Here is a 22,412-nt window from a genome sequence, read left to right as displayed (position 1 = left end):
GGCTTCAGGAATTGGATGACAACGAGATTGAAGATTTAAGTCATGCAGGGTGCATGGGTCAGTCCTCCCTGACGCAGCTCAGACAAAATGTTCTTTCCATTATTAGTAACTATGGTTCCTATCTCTAGTTGGAGAGAAGCCAGTGTTTAATTTATTAATTGATGATATCAAGCAGTTCCTACCTGGTGTGGCTCAGTTCACAAAGGCTGACCAGGTGCAGAACCACATGACAACACCTAGTTTCGCATAGGTGATATGATGGAGGACCACTGTGAGCTGTGCCTAGAAGGGAGGGTGAGGGCAATATGGAGGATGAGGAGGCAGAGGAGGACATTGGCGTAGAAATCCCAGCATTACAATGCAGAGGCTGTCCAAGTTGCTGGTGTTACATAGTGTAAGGGATCGCTCTCTCTCAGGGGATTGCAGTCACAGACTTCTTTGCAGACAACAGGAATTAATGTCCAAACTGGTGCATTATTGTGGCATTTCAGCACCCACACAAACATAAATGCTTATAATAAACACCTGCTTGTCTATACACTTCCTAATACAAAGTGGTTTTCCCTGACTCACCTTTAAGCACAGGTAATATTGTCTCCTGGCCTGCGCATCCGCATCAGCCCTTTCAACTTGTTTAAGCAGAAACTTCTTCCATCTTCTCCGTCTCGGCTGGAACTGCAGGGCCACCATCTTCAGACCTACCTTCAGGTCCTGGCTTAGACTTCTTGGCCTCTTCTACCTGGCGCTTTAACTGTTCAGCATTGCGCCTTTCATCTTCCAATTGCATTAGCACGTCCTTCAGCTTTTTCTCTGAGTGACGGACTTGTTTATTTGCAGCCTGTCTTTCTTTTGTTCCTCCAGTTGCGCGATCCTTGCTTCCAAGGCCATGATGGATGCTTTGAATTTGGTTTCAATAGAGTCTTTTGTTAACTCCTTGTTTTGTCACTCCAATTGCTGATGGGCATTCTCATTCTTCTGAGCATTACTACGTTCGGCCTTCAGATCAGCATTCATCTGGTCAATCTGGAGAGTAGCCTTTCTCAGTCTGTTGTTGGCCAGTTCAGTATAACCCTGTTGGGCATGCTTTTTGGCCCACTCTGCCGTAGCAAGCTCCTCCTGCATATGGATCATCTCCACCTCCAGACTTTTACATTTCTTTTTATTTTCTTTTAGACTGACTTAAAATATCATCCCTGGACGCTCTAGTGACTTCCAACTCTCTCTGGTAATCCTTCATTTGCGCTTGCAACTTACACAGTTGTTTGATGGCTTCTTCTCTATTTTGGTTTGCAGAGTTAATTTGTCCCTCTAAGTCTCTTAGATCCATCTCAAGCTTCTTTCTAGTTGCTACAGCGAATGAACGTTGCTTCTTTTCATCTTCAAGCTATGCTTCCATTTCAGTGTGCAGCTGTTTGTTAAGCCTCTCTAACTCAGTCTTTACTTTAAGGGCCTCTTCCAGAGAGCGTGCCAAGGAACTTTGGTCTCTCTTTCACGAGCCTCTGCTTCAGCATGGTCACGTTCTTCTGCAGGGCCGGTACAAGGATTTTTGTCAACACAAGCGAATCTAAATTTTAGTGCCCCCCCTTTTCCCCCATCATTTCACATTTCTGCCCCTCATGATTCATGTCCATTTCTTGCCTCCCCCCATCATTTCACATTTCTGTCCCTCATGATTCATGTCCATTTCTTGCCCCCCATGTGCTAATATCATAGTGCCATCCTCTCCCCCTGCCCCCTAATGTGCCAGCATCAAGTGCCTCTCTCCTCCCCCCACCATGTGCCAGTATCATGGCGCCAATAGCCCCCCCTCCCCCGTGGCAGTAAAGTAACAGTCCGGTATAAAAAAAAATAAAACTTTTATACTTACCTCCAATTCAGCGATGCGATGCAGGCCTCTTCCGGCCTGTGTCCCCACCAGCCTCTAGTGTTGAAGATTTGGTGCTCATGTTCTTATTTAGCCTGTCTTTCAGAAAAGTTTCTGCTGGGATTCAAACCCATGACTTTCTGTATCAGAGGTGAAGATCTTACCCACACAGCTGTGAGAGCTGTATAGCCAGTTGCTTAAAAACAAAAAATATATAAGACTTCTACTGTAGATAACTTTGATACCTAGTGTCAGTGGCGCCCCGGCAGCGTGTGTGACAGTTTATTTTCAAGTTAGTTAAATATCGATTCTTGTCTTAATGTTCCGGGCCCCTTCACATGTGATCTAATCTTACTGTCTCCTAATGTGTCTGGGATTCAAACCCACAACCTCCACTGTATCAGTGTATCAGAGGCAAAGCATTTACCCATACAACCATAAAGGCTGCATTTCAACTGATTGAAAAAATATGAGACTTCTACTGTTATAGCTTGCTAAGTGTATATCTATACACATGTCTTGTGGTTAAGTGCTTTGCCTCTGATACAGAAGGTCGTGGGTTCGAATCCCAGCAGAAACTTTTCTGAAATACAAGCACTGACTCCATATATGGACATACAGGGCGGGACACAGGAAGAGGCTGCATCGCATCGCTGACATGGAGGTAAGTAGAAGTGTTTTTTTTTTTTTTTAATACTCGACTGTTACTGCAATGGGGGAGCGGGAGGCACTTGATACTGGCACACATGGGGGGCGGGGGGTTGGCACCTGATACTGGCACATGGGGGCGGCAGGCACCTGATACTGGCACATGGGGGGGAGGGGGGGAGAGAGAGAGGCACTTAATACTGGCACTTTTTTGTGGGGGGGGAGATGGCATTATGATACTGGGACATGGGGGGGAGGAGAGAGGCACTTGATACTGGCACATGGGGGGGAGAGAGGCACCTGATACTGGCACATGGGGGGGAGAGGGGTTGTCACCTGATAATGGCACATGGGGGGGATGGAGAGAGGCACTTGATACTGGCACTTTTTTTTGTGGGGGGGAGATGGCACTATGATACTGGGACATGGAGGGGGGAGTGAGGCACTTGATACTGGCATGTGGGAGGGGTTGGCACTTGATACTGGCACATGGGTGGGTTTGGCACTATGATACTGGCACATGGGGGGAGAGAGGCACTTGATACTGGCACTTTTTTGGGGGGGAGATGGCACTATTATACTGGGACATGGGGGGCAGGAGAGGCACTTGATACTGGCATGTGGGGGGGGGTTGGTACTTGATACTGGCACATGGGTGGGTTTGGCACCATGATACTGGCACATGGGGGGGAGAGGCACTTGATACTGCCACTTCTTTTGGGGGGGAGATGGCACTATGATATTGAGACATGGGGGGGGGGGGAGTGGCGTCCGAGATCCCCAAGGGCCAAGTAACTGTAAGTTTTCATATAATAAAATGTTTATGTTATACACATATAACATACACTGTGCCACACAATATACAGTACACCGCTACACTGTGCCACACAATATACAGCTACACTGTGCCAAAGGAGTGGGGTTTATACAGGAGGAGGGAGGTGGTGGGGCCCTTACAAATATTTGCTGTGGGGCCCAGTCGCTTCTAGTTACGCCCCTGCCTAGTGTACATCCATACACATGACAGCTGCCCCAGTACACTGTGTATGGATGTAGCAGAGCTGGGTGTGTTGGGGCAGCTGTCATGTGTATGGATGTACACTAGGTATCAAAGTTACCTACAGTAGAAGTCTTATTTTTTTATATATATATATATATATATATATATATATATATTTATTTTTTAAGTAACTGGCTATACAGCTCTCATAGCTGTGTGGGTAAGTGCCTTGCCTCTGGTGTGAAAGATCGTGAGTTTGGATCCCAGGAGAAACTTTTCTGAAAGACATGCTAAATGAGATTTAAATACACCAGGATCTCGTAGCTCACAGTGTGTGTGTTTTATGTTGCTGCGGCTGCTGCCTCAGCCTGTCAGCTGCGTGCCGCTCGCTCTGCGACTGAGACAGTGAGGGCCAGGGGGCGGCCGGGCTGCTCAGCGGGGTAAGTGTAAGTTAGCAAGTAAATTGTTTGCCGCCCTCAAGCAGCCGCTTGGGCTGCCTCATGATAGATCTGGCCCTGTTCTTCTGCATGCTCCTTTGGGATGGTCAGACGGGCCAGGCAGTCTTCCACTGCCTGGGTATAGTTCTCAGACACTATACTGACTTCTCCCCACTTAATCAGGTTTATTTTCTGAACCTGCTCAGGCTCTCTTTCATTTGCCAGGTTCGAGTTGTACGTTACAACATCTTCATCAACACTGCACATGAGCTCACTACCCATAGAACACTGTGGAGACTGCTTATCCGCACCTGGTACGTGTGGTACACCCTCTAACACTGCCACATTTTCCTGCACATTTACGACAGTGGGTTCCCTCAGCTCTGTGCTACCAACATTCTCAATCAGCATTGTCAATTCACATACATTTTTTCCTAGCAAGGGGAGCTTCTTCCCCGATTACAGCCTACAAAGGAAAAGTAGTGTCATCATTAAAGATGGCCTTGTGGTTCACCCGACGGTCGTTTTGCGGCGAACTTTGCATGTTCGTGATTCGCCGAACATGTGAACATATGGAGAAATTCGCTCCCTCCATATTCTTTTACATTGTGAAGAACTTTGACCCATGACACATTCATCAGGTGGTACAGGACAGCCAATTGAGACATTTCAGCACATGGACATACCCCCTACCTTATAAATAAACCTGATCTGGCCGCCATTTTACATTCAGTGTTGCCAGTGTAGGGAGAGGTTGCTGTGTGGAGCAGGAACAGGCTGTTAGGGACACCAAATGCTAGCTAATAGGGCCACAAAAGTCATTTTAAGCACTAGTATAGGTGTGCTATCGATATGTGTGATACACAGAGGGGTGCGATATACTTATAATATACTTTTATAATGAGTCAAAAACGCATAGTGATCACCTGGAAGTCAGGGGCCTAGGGGCTAGGGGCTTACTAGGGCCATTTTTATATAGGGTAAGGTTCCAGATGGGGTCGCTCTTATCAGGGTGCGTGGTCTGTGGTTAGGCTCTCAGGGCCAGAATAGCACCCCCCTGTAGGGCAATATCATGGACAGTTCTTTGCCCACCCTGTCCTTCAATACCACATCATCATCATCTAGCCCAGGGATGGATGTTTTTTTGCTTTCCCTCCTGATTCATCGATGTGCACTAGAACCCCCCGGATTGTGTTAGGACATATGGTTTCTGATTTGGTGCCGCCGAGCACCTGATTTTGGCTACTTTCACACTTGCGTTCGGAGTGGATCCGTCTGGTGTCTGCACAGACAGATCCGCTCCTATAATGCAGACGATGGGATCCGTTCAGAACAGATCCGTCTGCATTATACTTCAGAAAAAATTCTAAGTGTGAAAGTTAGTCAGACGGATCCGTCCAGACATTTCATTGAAAGTCAATGGGGACAGATCCGTTTGAAATTGAGCCATATTGTGTCAATATGGCTCAATTTCAAACTGATCCGTCCCCATTGACTTACATTGTAACTCTGGACGGATCCGTTTGCCTCCGCAAGCAGCAAGCAGCGTTTGGGTGTCCGCCTGCTGAGCAGAGCGGAGGCCAAACGGTGCCAGACTGATGCATTCTGAGCGGATCCGCATCCACTCAGAATGCTTTGGGGCAGTACGGATCCGTTCGGGGCAGCTTGTGATAGCCTTCAAATGGAACTCACAAGCGGAGCCCCGAACGCTAGTGTGAAAGTAGCCTTAGTGCCGCCGAGCACTTGTTATTGCCTACCACATCTATGCTTCTTGGTTAACTTTAATAATTTCATTTATTTTCATTTTGAGGGATATCTTTTCCATTCACAAGTCCGCAAAATGGGTCCGTATCCGTTCCGCAGTTTTGCGGAACGGGTGCAGACCCATTCATTTTCAATGGGGCCGGAATGTTCTGTCCGCATCCGCGCTTCCGCATCTGTGCTTCCGTTTCCGCCAAAAAATAGAACATGTCCTATTCTTGTCCGCAATTGCAGACAAGATTAGGCATTTTCTATTATAGTGCCGGCGATGTGCGGTCCACAAATTGTGGAATGCACATTGCCGGTGTCCATGTTTTGTGGGCCCGCAAAACACTTACGGATGTGTGAATGGACCCTCATAGTAAAATTATTAAAGGTTACGTTTTATCTTCATGTATATTCTAATGGATTGCCTTCCTTGTACAATGTTATAATATACTTTCTATGTTAGAAAGTATATTATATTGCATTTGTATTGTGCGGCAGTTGTGTGCGGTTCTGCTGCGATACTGCAGGTATATAGAGGGACAAGCGTTATTGGAACAAATAATTTCTACTGGTGTGATTTACCAGTCGTCCCCCAAAAAAACTGAAGCGGGGTGTTATATACCAATATACTTCCTTTATAGTGCATTTGGGTACTGTATAGTGCATTTGCGCATGCGCGTACGCAAAAATTATATTGCCGATATTTTGCATTTAAAACAAAAATGAATGGAGATCGCAAATTCGAATAATACATGTGGTATGTCACTGTCCATGTTGTGGGACTATTTGTGCACTTCTAGTAATTATTTCTTGGCTGCAAATATGAGCTGAAGGTTTTTCAGGTTCGCCTGCTATTAAAATGAATAAGACCCGCTGCAAACTTGCGGTTCGCAAACATTTGATCGCGTTCATGCGATCGCATTTGCGAACCACCCTGGCAGATGTTCGTCCATCACTAGTCATCATCATCATCATCACAATTACATATTTCACATAATTTCACATTCCATTAGGCCTTTTCTCAGTAACCACATCTACATACTTCAGATTTTACAACAGTTCTGTCAACCTCAGGTTTCACTATTCTGTTTCCTCTTACACGGGTTAGAGGATAGAATAGGAGTTTAGCCATCCCAAAGTTACCTCTTGTAACTGACAATTCACTTTGCACCTTATCTGCCACATTGTTTTCAATGGTCATTTCTCTTACACCATCATTTAAAGGGACAGGTACAGGTTCCGCCGGAGTTGCGTCACTTGCCGCAGATGTGTCTCCATTTCCCCACAACTCCCAGAACAAGGGGCAATCACGGCCCAACACTACACCATGCATAAGCATATTTGCAACTCCAAGTTAATAAGTCCCAGTTCCCACTGGAGTCTCACACTCAGTGAGGGCCACAGGATAGTCCTTGTTATTCCCATGAATGTCCAACACACTTATCAATTTGTCCAGCAGATAATCCCCAGGTACCAAGCTGGCATGTACCAGGCTCACCTGGCTCCGTGCGTCCAACAGTGCTTGGACTGGACTGCCATCCACCAAAATGTCACACATTTTCTTAGAAATCCCTATTCCCGGTGCCTTAACACCTACGGCTCAGAAGATAGCAACTGCACCACAGTTCAGGGCTTCTAAGGTAAAAGGGCAACAGGCAGCAATGTGTCCCCACTCACGGCACCTCCAGCACTGGAGCATCCCTGGTGTCCTTGGTGAGAAGACCTTGCCGGTCAGTCTCTAGTCCTCGCCCAACCTCTAGAGCCCTACTCACTTTGTCATGGGTGGGCACAAGCCATCAATTCTCAGAATTGTGCAAATTTAACGACATGAAAAGGAGGGACTGCAGTACCAGTAACTTGGCAAGGTGCACATTCAGCTTTCGCTCTGTTGGATGAGTGCATGCATGTTTTATTTTTTGCAATCGTCTCGTTGATCAATTGCAGTTGAAACAAGTGAGAAGGAGGAAGATGAGCATCAGGAGCAATAGACAACATTGAAATTGATGGGAAGGAACAACAGCTTTCTTCTGATGACATTGACAAGCCCTGACTGCATGAGAGGGGGGTGGGGGCCTGTGGGAGATGCAGTGGTTGGGGCATCAGGCTGTGACACTAAACCAATCAGGCTGTAATACTAAATGATGGCATGGTTTTCACACACCACTTTATGGTGACAGTCCATGTGTTGACACAGGGCTGCCGTGCCACCATTAGCACCTTGCTCGCACTTCACCTTCTACCCACACATCTTGCATCTCCCAGTGACTTGGTGAAAAATTCCCACACTGCTGAGTATGGCATTTTCCCTCCACCACTGCGTAATGTCTGTCTGCCGCTGGTTTTATGAACCTGTGCAGCGCTAGTGTGTTCCTCACAGTCATTCTCTCAAGTAGCAGATGGTGTATCGCTCCCACTGCTTCGACCCTGCTGTCTCATGGGTACAGGTAACAGAACAGATTAGCTATGATTTTTTTGCTCCACTGCAGTTATGCACAGGGCAATAAATTACACCTGCCAGTAATATGGACAGAACATAATGTTATAGCTAACAGATCAATTTAGCTCCACTGCACAGTGATGCACACAGCGATATATGACACCTTCCTTCAATACTGAGGCACACTAACTGTATCCCTAAAATGACAGATTAACTCTGAATATTGGTGCACTAGAACGTGATGTGCACGGTGATACACTCTACCTGCAGTCTCCCTGCATTGTCCCTGTGCTCCAATATTGTTCTTTCAAACTGTTTATTGTAACACTGTCCCTAGTGCATGAGCGCTTGCAACATCTATCCCTGTGCTAAGCTCACAGGACAATGGCGGAGACATTGCGGGGTGAGGCATTTATAGTGCTGTGATATCACAGGGGATGGCTACCTGTAGATTGGCTGGCTGCATGGCATTATGGGTAGAGTTGAGCGGACACCTGGATGTTCGGGTTCGAGAAGTTCGGCCGAACTTCCCGAAAATGTTCGGGTTCGGGATCCGAACCCGATCCGAACTTCGTCCCGAACCCGAACCCCATTGAAGCCAATGGGGACCCGAACTTTTCGGCACTAAAAAGGCTGTAAAACAGCCCAGGAAAGGGCTAGAGGGCTGCAAAAGGCAGCAACATGTAGGTAAATCCCCTGCAAACAAATGTGGATAGGGAAATGAATTAAAATAAAAATTAAATAAATACAAATTAACCAAAATCAATTGGAGAGAGGTCCCATAGTAGAGAATCAGGCTTCACGTCACCCACCACTGGAACAGTCCATTTTCATTAATTTAGGCCCAGCACACAGGCAGAGGAGAGAGGTTCCGTAACACAGAATCTGGCTTCATGTCAGCAGAGAATCAGTCTTCATGTCATAGCAGAGAATCAGGCTTCACGTCACCTACCACTGTAACAGTCCATTTTCATAAATTTAGGCCCTGGCACCCAGGCAGAGGAGAGAGGTCCCGTAACAGACAATCTGGCTTCATGTCAGCAGAGAATCAGACTTCATATCATAGCAGAGAATCAGGCTTCACGTCAGCCACCACTGCAACAGTCCATTGTCATATATTTAGGCCCAGCACCCAGGCAGAGGAGAGAGGTCCCTTAACAGAGAATCTGGCTTCATGTCAGCAGAGAATCAGTCTGCATGTCATAGCAGAGAATCAGGCTTCACGTCACCCACCACTGTAACAGTCCATTGTCATAAATTTAGGCCCAGCACCCAGGCAGAGGAGAGAGGTTCCGTAACACAGAATCTGGCTTCATGTCACCAGAGAATCAGTCTTCATGTCATAGCAGAGAATCAGGCTTCACGCCACCCACCACTGTAACAGTCCATTTTCATACATTTAGGCCCAGCACCCAGGCAGAGGAGAGAGGTCCCGTAACAGACAATCTGGCTTCATGTCAGCAGAGAATCAGTCTGCATGTCATAGCAGAGAATCAGGCTTCACGTCACCCACCACTGTAACAGTCCATTGTCATAAATTTAGGCCCTGGCACCCAGGCAGAGGAGAGAGGTCCCGTAACAGAGAATCTGGCTTCATGTCAGCAGAGAATCAGTCTGCAGGTCATAGCAGAGAATCAGGCTTCACGTCACCCACCACTGTAACAGTCCATTTTCATAAATTTAGGCCCAGCACCCAGGCAGAGGAGAGAGGTTCCGTAACACAGAATCTGGCTTCATGTCACCAGAGAATCAGTCTTCATGTCATAGCAGAGAATCAGGCTTCACATCAGCCACCACTGCAACAGTCCATTTTCATAAATTTAGGCCCAGCACCCAGGCAGAGGAGAGAGATTCCGTAACACAGAATCTGGCTTCATGTCACCAGAGAATCAGTCTTCATGTCATAGCAGAGAATCAGGCTTCACGCCACCCACCACTGTAACAGTCAATTTTCATAAATTTAGGCCCAGCACCCAGGCAGAGGAGAGAGGTCCCGTAACAGACAATCTGGCTTCATGTCAGCAGAGAATCAGTCTTCATATCATAGCAGAGAATCAGGCTTCACATCAGCCACCAATGCAACAGTCCATTGTCAGATATTTAGGCCCAGCACCCAGGCAGAGGAGAGAGGTCCCGTAACAGACAACCTGGCTTCATGTCAGCAGAGAATCAGTCTTCATGTCATAGCAGAGAATCAGGCTTCACGTCACCCACCACTGCAACAGTCCATTTTCATAAATTTAGGCCCAGCACCCAGGCAGAGGAGAGAGGTCCCGTAACAGAGGATCTGGCTTCATGTCAGCAGAGAATCAGTCTTCATATCATAGCAGAGAATCAGGCTTCACGTCAGCCACCAATGCAACAGTCCATTGTCAGATATTTAGGCCCAGCACCCAGGCAGAGGAGAGAGGTCTCGTAACAGACAATCTGGCTTCATGTCAGCAGAGAATCAGTCTTCATATCATAGCAGAGAATCAGGCTTCGCGTCAGCCACCAATGCAACAGTCCATTGTCAGATATTTAGGCCCAGCACCCAGGCAGAGGAGAGAGGTCCCGTAAAAGACAATCTGGCTTCATGTCAGCAGAGAATCAGTCTGCAGGTCATAGCAGAGAATCAGGCTTCACGTCACCCACCACTGTAACAGTCCATTTTCATAAATTTAGGCCCAGCACCCAGGCAGAGGAGAGAGGTTCCGTAACACAGAATCTGGCTTCATGTCACCAGAGAATCAGTCTTCATGTCATAGCAGAGAATCAGGCTTCACATCAGCCACCACTGCAACAGTCCATTTTCATAAATTTAGGCCCAGCACCCAGGCAGAGGAGAGAGGTTCCGTAACACAGAATCTGGCTTCATGTCACCAGAGAATCAGTCTTCATGTCATAGCAGAGAATCAGGCTTCACGCCACCCACCACTGTAACAGTCAATTTTCATAAATTTAGGCCCAGCACCCAGGCAGAGGAGAGAGGTCCCGTAACAGACAATCTGGCTTCATGTCAGCAGAGAATCAGTCTTCATATCATAGCAGAGAATCAGGCTTCACATCAGCCACCAATGCAACAGTCCATTGTCAGATATTTAGGCCCAGCACCCAGGCAGAGGAGAGAGGTCCCGTAACAGACAATCTGGCTTCATGTCAGCAGAGAATCAGTCTTCATGTCATAGCAGAGAATCAGGCTTCACGTCACCCACCACTGCAACAGTCCATTTTCATAAATTTAGGCCCAGCACCCAGGCAGAGGAGAGAGGTCCCGTAACAGAGGATCTGGCTTCATGTCAGCAGAGAATCAGTCTTCATATCATAGCAGAGAATCAGGCTTCACGTCAGTCACCAATGCAACAGTCCATTGTCAGATATTTAGGCCCAGCACCCAGGCAGAGGAGAGAGGTCTCGTAACAGACAATCTGGCTTCATGTCAGCAGAGAATCAGTCTTCATATCATAGCAGAGAATCAGGCTTCGCGTCAGCCACCAATGCAACAGTCCATTGTCAGATATTTAGGCCCAGCACCCAGGCAGAGGAGACAGGTCCCGTAACAGACAATCTGGCTTCATGTCAGCAGAGAATTAGTCTTCATATCAGAGCAGAGAATCAGGCTTCACGTCAGCCACCAATGCAACAGTCCATTGTCAGATATTTAGGCCCAGCACCCAGGCAGAGGAGAGAGGTCCCGTAACAGACAATCTGGCTTCATGTCAGCAGAGAATCAGTCTTCATATCATAGCAGAGAATCAGGCTTCACGTCAGCCACCACTGCAACAGTCCATTGTCATATATTTAGGCCCAGCACCCAGGCAGAGGAGAGAGGTCCCGTAACAGAGGATCTGGCTTCATGTCAGCAGAGAATCAGTCTGCATGTCCTAGCAGAGAATCAGGCTTCACGTCAGCCACCACTGCAACAGTCCAATGTCAGATATTTAGGCCCAGCACCCAGGCAGAGGAGAGAGGTCCCGTAACAGAGGATCTGGCTTCATGTCAGCAGAGAATCAGTCTGCATGTCATAGCAGAGAATCAGGCTTCACGTCACCCAACATTGGAACAGTCCATTGGCATATATTTAGGCCCCGGCACCCAGACAGAGGAGAGGTTCATTCAACTTTGGGTAGCCTCGCAATATAATGGTAAAATGAAAATAAAAATAGGATTGAATGAGGAAGTGCCCTGGAGTACAATAATATATAGTTAAGGGGAGGTAGTTAATGTCTAATCTGGACAAGGGACGGACAGGTCCTGTGGGATCCATGCCTGGTTCATTTTTATGAACGTCAGCTTGTCCACATTGGCTGTAGACAGGCGGCTGCGTTTGTCTGTAATGACGCACCCTGCCGTGCTGAATACACGTTCAGACAAAACGCTGGCCGCCGGGCAGGCCAGCACCTCCAAGGCATAAAAGTCTAGCTCTGGCCACGTGGACAATTTAAAGAACCAGAAGTTGAATGGGGCCGAACCATCAGTCAGTACGTGGAGGGGTGTGCACACGTACTGTTCAACCATGTTAGTGAAATGTTGCCTCCTGCTAACACGTTGCGTATCAGGTGGTGGTGCAGTTAGCTGTGGCGTGTTGACAAAACTTTTCCACATCTCTGCCATGCTAACCCTGCCCTCAGAGGAGCTGGCCGTGACACAGCTGCCTTGGCGACCTCTTGCTCCTCCTCTGCCTTGGCCTTGGGACATTTGGGAATGCTCTAAGTAGCGCGTCTACCAACGTGCGCTTGTACTCGCGCATCTTCCTATCACGCTCCAGTGCAGGAAGTAAGGTGGGCACATTGTCTTTGTAGCGTGGATCCAGCAGGGTGGCAACCCAGTAGTCCGCACAGGTTAAAATGTGGGCAACTCTGCTGTCGTTGCGCAGGCACTGCAGCATGTAGTCGCTCATGTGTGCCAAGCTGTCCTCTGTGGGAGGCGTATCGTCATCGTCCTGCCTTTCCCCCAGCCACGCACCAGTGATGGGCCCGAGCTGTGTTGGGTGCCACCCCGCTGTGACCATGCTTCATCCTTATCCTCCTCCACCTCCTCCTCATCCTCGTCCTCCTCGTCCTCCAGTAGTGGGCCCTGGCTGGCCACATTTGTACCTGGCCTCTGCTGTTGCAAAAAACCTCCCTCTGAGTCACTTCGAAGAGACTGGCCTCCTCCTCCTCCTCCTCCTGGGCCACCTCCTCTTCCATCATCGCCCTAAGTGTTTTCTCAAGGAGACATAGAAGTGGTATTGTAACGCTGATAACGGCGTGACATCGCCACTGGCCATGTTGGTGGAGTACTCGAAACAGCGCAACAGGGCACACAGGTCTCGCATGGAGGCCCAGTCATTGGTGGTGAAGTGGTGCTGTTCCGCAGTGCGACTGACCCGTGCGTGCTGCAGCTTAAACTCCACTATGGCCTGCTGCTGCTCGCACAGTCTGTCCAGCATGTGCAAGGTGGAGTTCCACCTGGTGGGCACGTCGCATATGAGGCGGTGAGCGGGAAGGCCGAAGTTACGCTGTAGCGCAGACAGGCGAGCAGCGGCAGGATGTGAACGCCGGAAGCGCGAACAGACGGCCCGCACTTTATGCAGCAGCTCTGACATGTCGGGGTAGCTGTGAATAAACTTCTGCACCACCAAATTCAGCACATGCGCCAGGCAAGGGATGTGCGTCAAACCGTCTAGTCCCAGAGCTGCAACGAGATTTCGCCCATTATCGCACACCACCAGGCCGGGCTTGAGGCTCACCGGCAGCAACCACTCGTCGGTCTGTTGTTCTATACCCCGCCACAACTCCTGTGCGGTGTGGGGCCTGTCCCCCAAACATATGAGTTTCAGAATGGCCTGCTGATGTTTACCCCGGGCTGTGCTGAAGTTGGTGGTGAAGGTGTGTGGCTGACTGGATGAGCAGGTGGAAGAAGAGGAGGAGGAAGCCAAGAAGGAGGAGGTGGCAACAGGAGGCAAAGAATGTTGCCCTGCGATCCTTGGCGGCGGAAGGACGTGCGCCAAACAGCTCTCCGCCTGGGGACCAGTTGCCACTACATTTACCCAGTGTGCAGTTAGGGAGATATAGCGTCCCTGGCCGTGCTTACTGGTCCACGTATCTGTGGTTAGGTGGACCTTGCTACAGATGGCGTTGCGCAGTGCACACTTGATTTTATCGGATACTTGGTTGTGCAGGGAAGGCACGGCTCTCTTGGAGAAGTAGTGGCGGCTGGGAACAACATACTGTGGGACTGCAAGCAACATGAGCTGTTTGAAGCTGTCTGTGTCCACCAGCCTAAATGACAGCATTTCATAGGCCAGTAGTTTAGAAATGCTGGCATTCAGTGCCAGGGATCGAGGGTGGCTAGGTGGGAATTTACGCTTTCTCTCAAATGTTTGTGAGATGGAGAGCTGAACGCTGCCATGTGACATGGTTGAGACGCTTGGTGACGGAGGTGGTGGTGGTGTTGGTGGTACATCCCCTGTTTGTTGGGCGGCAGGTGCCAACGTTCCTCCAGAGGCGGAGGAAGATGCCGAGGCGGCAGCTGCAGAAGAGGCCGAGGCGGCAGCAGCAGAAGAGGTAGCAGGGGGAGCCTGAGCGACTTCCTTGTTTTTAAGGTGTTTACTCCACTGCAGTTCATGCTTTGCATGCAGGTGCCTGGTCATGCAGGTTGTGCTAAGGTTCAGAACGTTAATGCCTCGCTTCAGGCTCTGATGGCACAGCGTGCAAACCACTCGGGTCTTGTCGTCAGCACATTGTTTGAAGAAGTGCCATGCCAGGGAACTCCTTGAAGCTGCCTTTGGGGTGCTCGGTCCCAGATGGCGGCGGTCAGTAGCAGGCGGAGTCTCTTGGCGGCGGGTGTTCTGCTTTTGCCCACTGCTCCCTCTTTTGCTACGCTGTTTGCTCGGTCTCACCACTGCCTCTTCCTCCGAACTGTGAAAGTCAGTGGCACGACCTTCATTCCATGTGGGGTCTAGGACCTCATCGTCCCCTGCAGCGTCTTCCACCCAATCTTGATCCCTGACCTCCTGTTCAGTCTGCACACTGCAGAAAGACGCAGCAGTTGGCACCTGTGTTTCGTCATCATCAGAGACATGCTGAGGTGGTATTCCCATGTCCTCATCATCAGGAAACATAAGTGGTTGTGCGTCAGTGCAGTCTATGTCTTCCACCGCTGGGGAAGGGCTAGGTAGATGCCCTTGGGAAACCCTGCCAGCAGAGTCTTCAAACAGCATAAGAGACTGCTGCATAACTTGAGGCTCAGACAGTTTCCCTGATATGCATGGGGGTGATGTGACAGACTGATGGGGTTGGTTTTCAGGCGCCATCTGTGCGCTTTCTGCAGAAGACTGGGTGGGAGATAATGTGAACGTGCTGGATCCACTGTCGGCCACCCAATTGACTAATGCCTGTACCTGCTCAGGCCTTACCATCCTTAGAACGGCATTGGGCCCCACCATGTATCGCTGTAAATTCTGGCGGCTACTGGGACCTGAGGTAGTTGGTACACTAGGACGTGTGGATGTGGCAGAACGGCCACGTCCTCTCCCAGCACCAGAGGGTCCACTAACACCACCACGACCATGTCCATATCCGCGTCCCTTACTAGATGTTTTTCTCATTGTTATCGTTCACCACAACAACAAAAATATTATTTGGCCCAATGTATTGTATTCAAATTCAGCTGAATATAAATTTGAGGCCTAGTATTTAGGCGCTGGGTGACAGGTATGGGTTTACTGACAGAATTAGACTTGGAAATGCACAGTAGCGGGTGTGTGAAGTTATTCTGAATGACCCTATGTGCACCTTCAATATGATCTACCCTTTTAGGGATAGATTTCAAATAGCTCTGATACAGCAGAAACCACTAAATTTTGAAATTGCTAAATTGGGAATTGTATTTCAACCCAGAACAAGAAATGTGCTTGAACGGACACTAAATAACTCGCCCAGCTACAGCAGTAACGACAGATTTAGCTGGATATAAATTTGAGGCCTAGTATTTAGGCGCTGGGTGACAGGTATGAGTTTAGTGACAGAATTAGACTTGGAAATGCACAGTAGCGGGTGTGTGAAGTTATTCTGAATGACCCTATGTGCACCTTCAATATGATATACCCTTTTAGGGATAGATTTCAAATAGCTCTGATACAGCAGAAACCACTAAATTTTGAAATTGCTAAATTGGGAATTGTATTTCAACCCAGAACAAGAAATGTGCTTGAACGGACACTAAATAACTCGCCCAGCTATAGCACTAACGACAGATTTAGCTGGATATAAATTTGAGGCCGAGTATTTAGGTGCTGGGTGACAGGTATGGGTTTACTGACAGAATTAGACTTGGAAATGCACAGTAGCGGGTGTGTGAAGTTATTCTGAATGTCCCTATGTGCACCTTCAATATGATCTACCCTTTTAGGGATAGATTTCAAATAGCTCTGATACAGCAGAAACCACTAAATTTTGAAATTGCTAAATTGGGAATTATATTTCAACCCAGAACAAGAAATGTGCTTGAACGGACACTAAATAACTCGCCCAGCTACAGCACTGACGACAGATTTAGTATGGGTTTAGTGACAGAATTAGACTTGGAAATGCACAGTAGCGGGTGTGTGAAGTTATTCTGAATGTCCCTATGTGCACCTTCAATATGATCTACCCTTTTAGGGATAGATTTCAAATAGCTCTGATACAGCAGAAACCACTAAATTTTTTAATTGCTAAATTGGGAATTGTATTTCAACCCAGAACAAGAAATGTGCTTGAACGGACACTAAATAACTCGCCCAGCTACAGCACTCACGACAGATTTAGCGGGATATAAATTTGAGGCCGAGTATTTAGGCGCTGGGTGACAGGTATGGGTTTAGTGCCAGAATTAGACTTGGAAATACACAGTAGCGGGTGTGTGTGAAGTTATTCTGAATGTCCCTATGTGCACCTTCAATATGATCTACCCTTTTAGGGATAGATTTCAAATAGCTCTGATACAGCAGAAACCACTAAATTTTTAAATTGCTAAATTGGGAATTGCATTTCAACCCAGAACAAGAAATGTGCTTGAACGGACACTAACTAACTCGCCCAGCTACAGCAGTAACGACAGATTTAGCTGGATATGAATTTGAGGCCTAGTATTTAGGTGCTGGGTGACAGGTATAGGTTTACTGACAGAATTAGACTGGGATATGGCCAAAAAATAACCACACTATTGATGGTTAAATGCACTTGGTGTGACAGCTTGACAAACCACACTACTGAGGGTTAAATGCACTTAGTGACAGGCGCAGCTTGCCCCTGATGTAGTATATGACCAAAAAATAAACAGACTATTGCTGGTTAAATGCACTTGGTGTGACAGCTTCACCCTGATGTAGGATTTAGCCAAAAAACAACCACACCATTGAGGGTTAAATGCACTTGGTGACAGGCGCAGCTTGCCCCTGATGTAGTATTTGGCCAAAAAATAAACTGACTATTGCTGGTTAAATGCACTTGGTGTGACAGCTTCACCCTGATGTAGGAATTAGCCAAAAAACAACCACACCATTGAGGGTTAAATGCACTTGGTCGCAGCTTGTGCTAGCACACCACAAGACACAAAATGGCCGCCGATCACCCCAGTAAAAAGTGACTGACAAACGGTCTGGGCAGCCTAAAAACAGTGAGCAATTGAATTTCAGCAGCTCAATGATGCACAGCTGCAGATCGATCGATTAATATAGTCCTTTGGAGGAGTTAATCTGCCTAATCTCGCCCTACTGTCGCAGCCGCAACCTCTCCCTATGCTAATCAGAGCAGAGTGACGGGCGGCGCTATGTGACTCCAGCTTAAATAGAGGCTGGGTCACATGGTGCTCTGGCCAATCACAGCCATGCCAATAGTAGGCATGGCTGTGATGGCCTCTTGGGGCAAGTAGCATGAGGCTTGTTGATTGGCTGCTTTGCAGCCTTTCAAAAAGCGTCACTAAAGCGCCTAGAAAGCGACGAACACCGAACCCGGACTTTTTCGAAAATGTCCGGGTTCGTGTCCGTGTCACGGACACCCCAAAATTCGGTACGAACCCGAACTATACAGTCCGGGTTCGCTCATCCCTAATTATGGGTGATCTCGCGTTCCTAGGCTTCTTACTTTCACATTGTAACACATGCAGCCGCTATTTTAGGAAAACCTGATTCATTACCGTTAAGCGCGAAGAAGTTTGGTGTTTCCTAACGTTTTTCCCAAACTTCAGACCGAATGCCGCTTCAAATGCTTTGCTTAACACTATTTATAACTTTGTTGTGCTGTTCCTATAAGGTTAGAAAAATATTGACAACTGGATGTTACCAGGTTGGGGTCATGTCCCTACACACACTGACACTGTCCAATCAGTGCCAAACGTTGTAGGGAAACACCCCTAGTGACATCCATTTGCAAGCGTATTCATATACCATATATTCAGGAGGAATGGCACAATAGGACAGATATATTAATATATCTTATTTTTTCAATAGAATATTGTGCATGCATCATTTTTATTCAGTGTCAAATTTATGAGCAGCATGTATTTGAATTGTTAAATATTTTTAAAACTGTTATTTTGTTGTATAAAGTGATATTTTCTTGAGTAAGGAAATCTGAAGGGAAGATGCGACACAATGCACCACAAGATGCCTGTTTGTGATACAATGCACCATAGGGCTTCATACCATCAGAATTTTACATCACTTTTTAGACAATCTGGTATAGTTTTTGATTAGTGATAATCGGCAAGGGTCATATTCGAATTCGCAATATTTTGCAAATATTTTGTAGAATATTCGTCAAATATTCGTTTTATTCTGCAAATTTTTTTACTTGGCAAGGTAATGATTGTGTAATATGCGAATTTTCGTAACACTCATTTTTTATTCCAAATTTTTCAACTTACAACTATTAGACAAAGAAGATTATAGCACTATATTAGCTAAATTGCTCTATATTAGTTTTTTTTTTCAAATATTCACTATATTGCTATAACTTCGTTTTTTCGAATATTCCTAATATTCTAAAACAAGAATACAGTCATGTGAAAAAATTAGGACACCCTTTGAAAGCATGTGGTTTTTTGTAACATTTTTAATAAAAGGTTATTTCATCTCCGTTTCAACAATACAGAGAGATTAAAGTAATCCAACTAAACAAAGAAAACTGAAGAAAAGTCTTTTCAAGATCTTCTGTAAATGTCATTCTACAAAAATGCCTATTCTAACTGAGGAAAAAGATAGGACACCCTCACATGTATTCCCTCTTAAATTGGCTCAGATCTCACACAGGTATATCACACCAGGTGCACATAATTAGTAGATCGTTACTCTGCATGTTGAATGAGGCTTGCCCTATTTAAACCTCAGACATTTAGTTTGGTGTGCTCCTGACTGTTGAAGTGAGAGTGAGCACCATGGTGAGAGCAAAAGAGCTGTCAGAGGACTTCAGAAAAAAGATTGTAGCAGCCTATGAGTCTGGGAAGGGATTTAAAAAGATCTCAAAAGATTTTGAAATCAGCCATTCCACTGTCCGGAAGATAGTCTACAAGTGGAGGGCTTTCAAAACAACTGCCAACATGCCCAGGACTGGTCGCCCCAGCAAGTTCACCCCAAGAGCAGACCGCAAGATGCTAAAAGAGGTCTCCAAAAACCCTAAAGTGTCATCTCGAGAACTACAGCAGGCTCTGGCTACTGTTGATGTAGAAGTACATGCCTCTACAATCAGAAAGAGACTGTACAAGTTTAACTTGCATGGGAGGTGTGCAAGGAGGAAACCTTTGCTTTCCAAGAGAAACATCGAGGCCAGACTGACATTTGCCAGAGATAAAGTTGACAAAGACCAGGACTTCTGGAATAATGTTCTTTGGACAGATGAGTCCAAAATTGAATTATTTGGACACAACAGCAGAGGACATGTTTGGCGTAAACCAAACACAGCATTCCAAGAAAAGAACCTCATACCAACTGTGAAGCATGGAGGTGGAAGTGTCATGGTTTGGGGCTGCTTTGCTGCAGCAGGACCTGGTCAGCTCACCATCATAGAATCCACGATGAATTCTACTGTGTATCAGAAGGTGCTTGAAGAACATGCGAGACCATCAGTTAGAAAATTAAAGCTGAAGCGGAACTGGACCATGCAACATGACAATGACCCAAAACATACTAGTAAATCAACCAAAGATTGGCTGAAAAAGAAGAAATGGAGAGTCCTGGAATGGCCAAGTCAAAGTCCAGATTTGAATCCCATTGAGATGCTGTGGGGTGACTTGAAAAGGGCTGTACGTGCAAGAAACCCCTCAAACATCTCACAGCTGAAAAAGTTCAGCATTGAGGAGTGGGGTAAAATTTCCTCAGACCGATGTCGAAGACTGGTAGATGGCTACAAGAACCGTCTCACTGCAGTTATTTCAGCCAAAGGAGGTAACACTCGCTATTAGGGGCAAGGGTGTCCTATCTTTTTCCTCAGTTAGAATAGGCATTTTTGTAGAATGACATTTACAGAAGATCTTGAAAAGACTTTTCTTCAGTTTTCTTTGTTTAGTCGGATTACTTTAATCTCTCTGTATTGTTGAAACGGAGATGAAATAACCTTTTATTAAAAATGTTACAAAAAACCACATGCTTTCAAAGGGTGTCCTAATTTTTTCACATGACTGTATATAACAATATAGCGAATATTCGGGGAAAAAAAGAACATAGAGCAATTTAGCTAATATAGTGCTATAATCTTCTTTGTCTAATAGTTGTAATTTTTTTCTCATCTGAAGTTCGGATTGGAAAAAAATTACAACTATAAAAAAAGATTATAGCACTATATTATATACTATATAAATTTCTCTATATTATTTTTTTTTTATAATTTCTATATTGCTATAACTTTGTTTTTCGAATATTTGTAATATTCTAAAACAAGAATATATAGCGAATATTCGAAAAAAACTAATATAGAGCAATTTAGCTAATATAGTGCTATAATCTTTTTTTATAGTTGTATTTTTTTTCCAATCTGAACTTCAGATGAGAAAAAAATTACAACTATTAGACAAAGAAGATTATAGCACTATATTAGCTAAATTGCTCTATATTCTTATTTTTTTCCGAATATTCGCTATATTGCTATATATTCTTGTTTTAAAATATTACGAATATTTGAAAAAGCGAAGTTATAGCAATATAGCGAATATAAAAAAAAAAAACGAATATAGAGCAATTTATCTAATATAGTGCTATAATCTTCTTTGTCTAATAGTTGAAAAATTTGCAATAAAAAATTTGCAAACAACACTACTCCTCAAGTGAAATATACTGCAGCCTTCTCATTGGCCCTCAAGCTAGAAGTAGGGAGGGATCATGTGTACTGAAAAAAAATTGAACATTCAAAATTACAAATATATATCACTATATTCAAAATATTAGCGAATTTTCGAAGTACCTATATTCGCAATAAAAATTCAAAATTCGAATATTCGTGATCAACACTATTTTTGATCACAAGATGTGCCAAAATCTGTCAGCAACAAAGAAAGGCACAAAGTAGGACAAACACAGAAACTAGACAAGTTGACTTGCAGACAGTTGTGTTATACATGTCCCAAATGGGTACAAATTCTGATGCATGCACTCTGGTGATAATAAAGTAAGTTTCTAGGTAGACATACATTAATATATTACGAAAAGATTAGTTAAAGATGCTCCAGAATTATTACATGGGAAATGCATATTCTCACTAAAACAAGTATGTCAGGCAGGAATAAAGTTAAGAATTGGCCGCCCCCCAACATATAGCTCGGGATGGTCCTTTAGCATTTTAAGTCTATGTTCACACCTGCATTGGAGGCTTCAGCTCATGGTCTTCATGGCAGAATCTGTTAAAAAGAGCAGACAAAAATAACAGGACTTTTTTCCACTAAAAAAGCAGACACCCGAACGAACCACGTTATAGTCCATGGGGTCTATTTGACTTCAGGGTACAGTTAATAGACCGAGGGTTGTTATTGGTACTCATGGTTTTTAATATACCCTGGGCAGGCATACAGCAGTAATGGAGAGGCTGGCACATGGATCCTCTGGGGCACTCTCTGGGTAAAGGGACCAGGCCAGGTGGTAGGTGAGGTGCCCTGGGTGTTGCAGAGTTAGTGTGCCGGTGGTGAGATCCCTTATAGTTCGTGACGCCAGTGCCGGTAACGGTGGCACACCAATTTATTGTAGGAATAATTGAGGTACACACAGTTGTAGTGAACCTGAACTTCTTTTTACTGAACAGTTCAACTATATACAGGTTTCAGTTAGTTCCATATGAAGGATCTTGATAA

The 22,412-nt window shown here is 45.8% G+C and overlaps 1 pseudogene; it reads right to left on the bottom strand.

Annotated features, from left to right (window-relative positions):
- Positions 1-634: 634 nt before the first annotated feature.
- On the bottom strand, positions 635-1,396 carry LOC122945399 (annotated as a pseudogene).
- Positions 1,397-22,412: the final 21,016 nt, after the last annotated feature.

The sequence above is a fragment of the Bufo gargarizans genome, chromosome 8 (genome assembly GCF_014858855.1).
Source record: "Bufo gargarizans isolate SCDJY-AF-19 chromosome 8, ASM1485885v1, whole genome shotgun sequence".
Classification (NCBI taxonomy): domain Eukaryota; kingdom Metazoa; phylum Chordata; class Amphibia; order Anura; family Bufonidae; genus Bufo; species Bufo gargarizans.
This window is presented reverse-complemented; position numbering and strand designations above follow the sequence as displayed.